Below are 7,558 nucleotides of genomic sequence, written 5' to 3'. Positions count from 1 at the left end.
GCAGAAGGGGAAGGCCCCCTATGGGTTGGTTGATTTCAGTGGTTGGGGTAATCGGGATGGGTGTGTCAGAGACAGTGCTATTGGCACAAGACAGAGCAGAGTTTAGGGCTGTTGTACATAGGGTCTCTATGTCACAAGCGACTCGACGGCACATAACAACAACAAGAAGGAAAAGAAACACAACTTCCTAAATAGTTTTTGTGTGAATTCCGTATTTAAGGTGGGACTTTTACACCATTTAGTATTTCTCACACTTGTGAATCAGAGGAACCCAATCAGTTTTCTTTTTGGGGTTCTACCAGTAATTCCTATACTTATGCAAGATACTAGTAATTAATGGACATACAATATGCTCGGCATATACAAAAGTTTAATGGCTCCTGTTAAAAATGCAGATTAACTTGTTCCACTACAGGCCCACAGAATCATCATCAGTGGGAGAGAAACCAGTAGTCTGCCTTTCAGATACTTCTCCAAAAGTTTATTGACATACTGCTTTCATAGAATAAAATGTACAGATTTTAAGTTTTTAGTTCAGCAAATTTATAAACCTATGTGACTTTAATTTCAATCAGGCTAGATATTTGATCACCTTAGAGAGGTTTTTGTGTCCCTTATTGATCCTTATAACCACTGATCTAATTTTTAATATCTGTAGATTAGTTTTATTTTTCAAAATTGCTTTATTGATACAGTATTAGTGTACCATACAAATGATCAACTCTGTCCATATGTAAAAATAAAGTAGTTTATGTCTTAATGGATTTTAATGTACTATGTGTATTGTATTTTCATTTCTGAAAGTATTTTTGTAGTTTATTGTTTGTGTATTTTTTTGGTAAATGATACAATCACTTGATTAAAAATTTAAGTTATATAGCAATATCTCCTTTCTTATTCCTGTCCCCGTGTTACTCAGTTTCCTGCTTCATGGATAACCTGTATTAATGATTTGTGGTATATTCGTACAGAGTTGTTTTTGTACATATAATCAAAATCATGTAACACTTCTGTGGGAGCTCTGGTGGCCTACAATAAAAGTTGTGCTACAGTCCTAAAAGCACACATTTTAAATCCACCACCTGCTCTCCAGGACAAGAATGGGCAGTCTCTTCCCTTGTGATGACTACCTCTGGTAACCCACTGGAGGGTCAGCTGTGGGTCAGTTCTACCTCACAGCAAACAACAAGATAATTTAAGACACACGTTCCTGTGCTCGCTTCGGCAGCACATATACTAAAATTGGAACGATACAGAGAAGATTAGCATGGCCCCTGCGCAAGGATGACACGCAAATTGGTGAAGCGTTCCATATTTTAGACCCTGAAATGAACCAGTCTGTAATGAAGGCTAACTCCTAACTCCTTTCACCTACAAATTTCGTCTTTGGATACAAAGCTAAGTGGATAGTCCTTACGGAGGGACTGTTTAAAAAGAGGCAGGGAGAAGAAAAGAAAAAAAAAAGACACACGTTCCTTTTCACCTTGCTATTTCTATTTAGTGTTATATCTTGAGTTGTTCCATTATCAGGTCATAAAGGATATTATTTTATACAGTTGCATGAATCTACTATATAAATAGTGATTTGTTTAATTTGTTAGAAATTTATTTTCAAGATTTTATTACTGCAGATCAGAACATGATGAGTAACTTTGATGATTAAAATTACAGAAATTTAAGTTCTGGAATCACCTATATATCAACCCTAATTTTAAAATTTAAACCATAGGCATAAGGTTCTTGGAAAATGAAATTAAGTAATACATGACAAGTCTTTCACATTTTGCCTGACACATAAGCACTCAGTTGGTAACTTAAGAATTATAGGACTATCTTGGCAATTGGATCTGTTTTTTTTTGTCTCCATTGTAACTTTCTTAAGGTCAAGGACTGGATTTTGTTCATTTTTGTATTTTCAGACTTGGCATGTACTCTGCAAATACGTTTTGTGATATGATTAAAGGGCATATAAACTTTACAGTAGCTACACAGAATGATCTGGAGACCTGTCCAAGCCAGAACAGGTGCCTTTTTGAAAGGTGAATGGGATAATAAGGCAGAAGGATTTTATTATAATCTCAGAAATCAAATTAGTGAGGGCAAACAGACCTTTTGTATTGTGCTTAAGAGTTTATGGGTTTTTTTATATCTTGCTCATTCTCAGGAGGTCTTAGGATCATCATAATCTTGACAGCACTCTGGAGGGGTATTATAGCACCAAGATGGAGTCAGAATTTAAGTCTAATAGTGTATTCCTTTTACTAAAAGATGGACAGACTCTGGCTGTGTCATGGGATGAAATAAAAGAAATAGTTGTTAGATATTAGGAGAGGTGTGGGTGGTTAGAGATGTGAGAGGTAGGGATTCCAGAATATCTGAGCTTTCTGACTTGAGTAAATGGATGAATGGTTATTACTTATAAGGAGTTGCTGTTGTTGTTGTTGTGTGTCATTGAGTTGGAAACCACTCATAGCTGACCCTTCAGCAGGTTTTCTGAGGCAGTAAATAGCACAGGAGGGGATTGCCCATTTTCTCCAGTGGAGAAGTTGGTGGATTTGAACCGTGTGCCTTTGGGATTACAGCACAGCCCTTTATCATTAAGCCACCAGAACTCCAGGGAAGTTGAAAATATGAACATGGGATGCCTGAGGGAAGTCTTAAATGGGAATATCTGCTAGTTTCAATACTATGATATTTAAATTCTCATTACTGTCAAATTCATAGCTGACCTTGTAGCAGTTTTCAGAGTCTGTGAATCACATGGGAGGAGATTGCCCATCTTTCTCCCTTGGATTTGAGCCACCAGAGAGAGATGTGCCAACTTTGGGTTTGTAGTGCAGTTCCCTGCCTACTGTGCTCCCAGAACTCTTGACCTTTTGGATAGATAATAGACATATTTAAGCTTATTTAAGTAAATTTACTGATATATGTTTTAGAAATTTATATTAACAAGTGAGCCTGCCATCATACTAAGCAAAAGTTCCATAGTTTGTTCAGTAAAGTATTTTGAAGGTTTAGTATTTGGTGAGCAGCACTGAAGGAAATTACTGAAGTGATTTGAATGTTCAGCACCTTTGACTTTGTGAAACTTATCCTTCAAAGTTAAATGTTACCAATGGTGTCAGGGTTGCTTTCTTTCTTTTTTCTTTTTTTTTTTAAAGCTTTCTTTTTTAAAATTTTTTAAAAAATTTGTGTGTGTGCCATCAAATAAGTCAGATTTGACTGGTACAGGAGGAGATTGCCTCTCCTTCTCCAGCAGAGCATCTGGTGGATTTGAACCATGTACCTCTGGGATTGTGTTGCAGTTTCTTGCCACTAGGCCACTAAAGCGCCCTTGGAGGGTTTTTTGTTTTGTCTTTTGTTTTTTTTGTTGTGTTTTTTTAAATTATATTGGTTTGATTACAAAGTTCGTATACATTGTGTTTCAAACTATTCTTCATTCATATTGTGTTTCATAGAATCATTTCCATGCATTATGTTTTATAAAATCAATCACCATTGAGATTTCCCCATCATTACCCAGTCTATTCAGATCCCTGCCAGAAATATCCCATTTCCTTCACCCCTTTCGTCCACCCACCAAACTGTGCAACACTGTGGTTTTGCCCCATACATGTTTTACTAGTTATCTTTCTCACCCCAGTAACAGTGGCAAAGTTTATCAGAGCAGCAAGCAATAAATGTTGGAGAGGATGTGGAGAGGTGTGCACTCTCATACACTGTTGGTGGGATTGTAAAGTGGTACAGCCACTCTGAAAGACAATTTGGTGTATCCTCAAAAAATTAAACATAGAAACGCTGTAAGACCCGCTATTTTACTTCTATGAATATACCCCAAGGAAATTAGAACTGAAACACAGTTGGAGATCTGTCCAACCAGTGTTCATAGCTGTGTTGTTCACCATCACAAGAACATGGAAACAGCCCAAATGTCCAACTACAACTGAGTGAGTTGAGAAATTGTTGTATATTCATACAGTGGAATACTATCCTGCATTCAGGAGCAGTGATTTAAAAAAATACTACATAACTTGGGAGAGACAGGAGAACATTATGCTGAGCGAGCTAATTCAGTCTCATAAGGACAAGTACTGCATAAGACCATTATTGTAAAATAGAAGGATGTCAGTTTAAGAGACTAATGTGCTCCTGATCCAAGCCATGGTCTTTTCAGTTGTTTGTTTCCTATGCATCTGAAAGTTGGACAGTGAATAAAGAAGTCCAAAGAGAAATTGATTGATACCTTTGAATTGTGGTGTTAGCGAAGAGTATTGACTATACACCATGGACTACCAGAAGAACAAACAAATCTGTCCGGGAGGAGGTAAGTTCCTTAGAGACAGAGATGGTGAAACTTAATCTAATTAATATGTGTTGAACATGTTATCAGGAGGGCCTGCTCCTTGAATAAAGACATCATACTAGGGAAAGTTAAGAGTCTACAAAAGAGAGGAACATCATCAAGGAGATAGATTGATGCAGTGATTGTAAAAATTGGCTTGAGCACATCTGAGGTCTTCCTGATGGTACAGAAAGGGCTAGGTTCAAAACTGTTGTTCATAGAGTTGCTGTGAATAGTGGTGGACTCTGGCACCTCATGACAACTAAAGTCAAAAGTCTTTTACTTAAAATTTGCCCTAATATATTTCAGAGCACAGCCACTTTAAATGAAGAGTTAATGTTTAAGGGCATTTTGTATCTAACGTATTAAAGTTTTTTATTTTGGTTATTGCTAGAGTATATTGTTAGTCAGGTTTTTATAACTTTTTTTACGGTTAGTAAATTATTTTTCTTGTGATTTGTGTGAAGGCTTACAAAGCAAATTTTTCATTGACCTATTCATACCTATTTTCTTCAGTAACATTGTTTTAATTTCATCCTTAATCCAGAAAAAACCAAACTTATTAAATCAAGAAGTTAGGACCCAGTTCCTTCCCCTCAGCTCCCTCAGCAAAGTTGTTATATGCCATTGAGTCATCTGTGACTCATAGCGACCCTATGTACAACAGCCTTAAACCCTGCTCTATCCCCTGCCAATCTTACTATCTCCAGTATACATGCCCCCATTACTCCAGTGACTGAATCAATCCATCTCATTAAGGGTCTTCCTCTCCTGTGCTGTCCCTCCACCTGATCATGCCTTGCAACATGTCCAGAGCATGTCAAGACGAAGCCTCAGAATCCTTGCCTCCAAGGAGCAACCTAGATTGACCTGGACAAACTTGTCTGCCAGATGAAGAAAAAACCTGGGCCTGGAATGTCCCCTAACCCTCAACACTGGGCTGAAAGAAGAGAGAGGGGCTGTGTAAATAGGTCACCAGAGATGGGGTAAAATGAGGATAGTGTTAGATGAGGATGACACTTGAGGAGGTAGAGGAGAAGGTGGGACATCTGTAGAAGGCCCAGGTAAAATAAAGGGGCCTGAAGTTAGGGACCCAAAGGATGTGGAGCCCAGGAGTGGGGTTCATTCTTAGGCAGGGTGGTCCCTTGACTGCCCTTCCTCTTAATCACTCCCTTGCCCCTGAATTTCTTCTTCTTGATCCTCTTCACCAGGACTCTGATGGACAGGCAGCTCTTCCAGGTCTGAGTGAGCCTGGAGGTCCACACAGCAGCTGTGATAGGAGTGAAAACAAAGGAGCACCCTCAGCCTATCCCCTTCCTCATACTCATCCAGTCAGATGGTACAGAGATAATACTGGTCTCCTTTCTGATAGTCATGCGTGGCAATCTGTTTCAGTTGCTCTTTGGTTAGGTTATTCCACTGAAGCCATTTCTGCTGCTGGATACTTCAGTGATCCCACTGCCAGAATCAGAAGTTTCCCTGTGAAAAGGGATAACTTAATAGCCCAGAGACAAACTGTTGTCTGGGACCAGCAGAGTTGAGCTCCTTTCTTCTAGATATATAAGACACACAAGGTGCTTGGAACTTTTCTCCGCAGGAAATACTAATTGGGGCATGGGGAGATGAATGGGATCTAGATTTGCTGCTGGTTTTCCTCACTATTCCACACCATATTGAGAAGTTCGTTGTCATTCACACTGTGTACCATAGCTGCACCATAACCAGCCTTTTAAGCATTTAAGACTGTGAGGTCAAAGCTTCAGTTGAATCTTCGAAGCAGTGCAATAAAGACTGACCCACTGACTGGGGTTGGGGTGATGGTGGGACAAAGGGCTACAGGCATTAGCTACAAAGAACCCTTGGAGTCCCTCCTGGCTCAGGGTAGGCCCAAAGAGAGCTGGGAGGTCTGCAGAATCCATGCTGTGGTTTGAGGTCACTCTAATGAGCCCCAGTGGGGACCACTCCCCACAGCCCAAGGACCATAACCACAGGAAGTGGAAAGGCTTTAGGGTACATGGCAGGAGGAGGAGAAAGTCTGAGGAGCCAGTTGTCTCCTGGCCTCTGCCTCCACCATATTTTCAGTAACGTTAATTTGAATAACAACAATGAAATCTCACTTTTCCCACTTCCCAGTAATTCTGATTTTTATCAGTTTAAAGGATATTAAGTATTTTGTACTCATGTGAAACCTATACTTAGACCAAGAAGCTACTGTTCAAACAGAGCAAAGGAACACTATGTATAGTTTAAAATCAAGAAGGCTATGTGTCAGGGCTGTATCTTTCTCTATATCTATTGAATCTGTAGGCTGACCAAATCATTTGAGAAGCTGGACTTAGGATGTGACTTCAGAATTGTAGGAAGAGAATCAGAGGACTCATCAAACCAGCATGTTATGAAGATGTTTTAAGTGAGGAGGATGTAGAAAGCCTTCACTATTAATTACATCTTAACATAAAGGGGAAAAAATCCCTATCATTGGGCCAATAGACATCATCCTGATGGAGAAAATACTGAAATAGTCAATGATTTCATATTGTATCCACATTTTGATCCATTGGATCCACACCTTTGGTCAGGAAATAAAGAGAACAGTGGCATTGGGAAAATCTGCTTTGAACGACCTCTTCAAAGTACTGAAGAGCAAGAATGTCAATTTAAAGAGAGTGCACATTAACCCAAGACATGGTCTTTTCAGTTCTTTTGTATGCATTTGAAAGTTGGACAGTGAATAAGGCTGACAGAAGATGAGTTGATGCCTTTTGAGTTGTGATGTTGGAGAAGAGTACTGAATATTTATCTTATGGACAACCAAAAGAACAAACAAATCTGCCTTGGAGAAAGTGCAGATAAGGTGCTCCTTGGAGGCTGAGGATGGTGAAACTTCACCTCCATATACTTGGTGTGTTGTTAGAAGGAGTCAGTCCTTGGAAAAGGACATCATGATTATAAAGGAGGAGTGTCAGTGAAAGTAAAGGAAGGCTCAGTAAGTTGACAGTGACTGTAACAGTGAGCTCAAATACATCAGACATGGTGAGGATGGCACAGAATAGGGAAGAGTTCAGATCTGTTCTTCAAAATGTTGCTGTAACTCCTTAAAAATAGAAAAACGGTAGGAGGCATCTCACTCCCTGACTTAAAATCCTACTACACTGCCGTGGTAGTCAAGACAGCATGGTACTGGTACAATGACAGACACAGAGATCAATGGAATAG

At 39.3% G+C, this 7,558-nt stretch overlaps 1 pseudogene; it reads right to left on the bottom strand.

The window, feature by feature from the left end:
- Positions 1-5,314: 5,314 nt before the first annotated feature.
- On the bottom strand, positions 5,315-6,358 carry LOC102873909 (annotated as a pseudogene).
- Between the last annotated feature and the right edge of the window lie 1,200 nt (positions 6,359-7,558).

Source organism: Elephantulus edwardii, unplaced genomic scaffold (assembly GCF_000299155.1).
Source record: "Elephantulus edwardii isolate Elephantulus edwardi_28Jun2011 unplaced genomic scaffold, EleEdw1.0 scaffold00059, whole genome shotgun sequence".
Taxonomy (NCBI): Eukaryota; Metazoa; Chordata; class Mammalia; order Macroscelidea; family Macroscelididae; genus Elephantulus; species Elephantulus edwardii.
The sequence above is the reverse complement of the archived record's forward strand: the minus strand, read 5'-3'. Positions and strand labels throughout refer to the sequence as shown.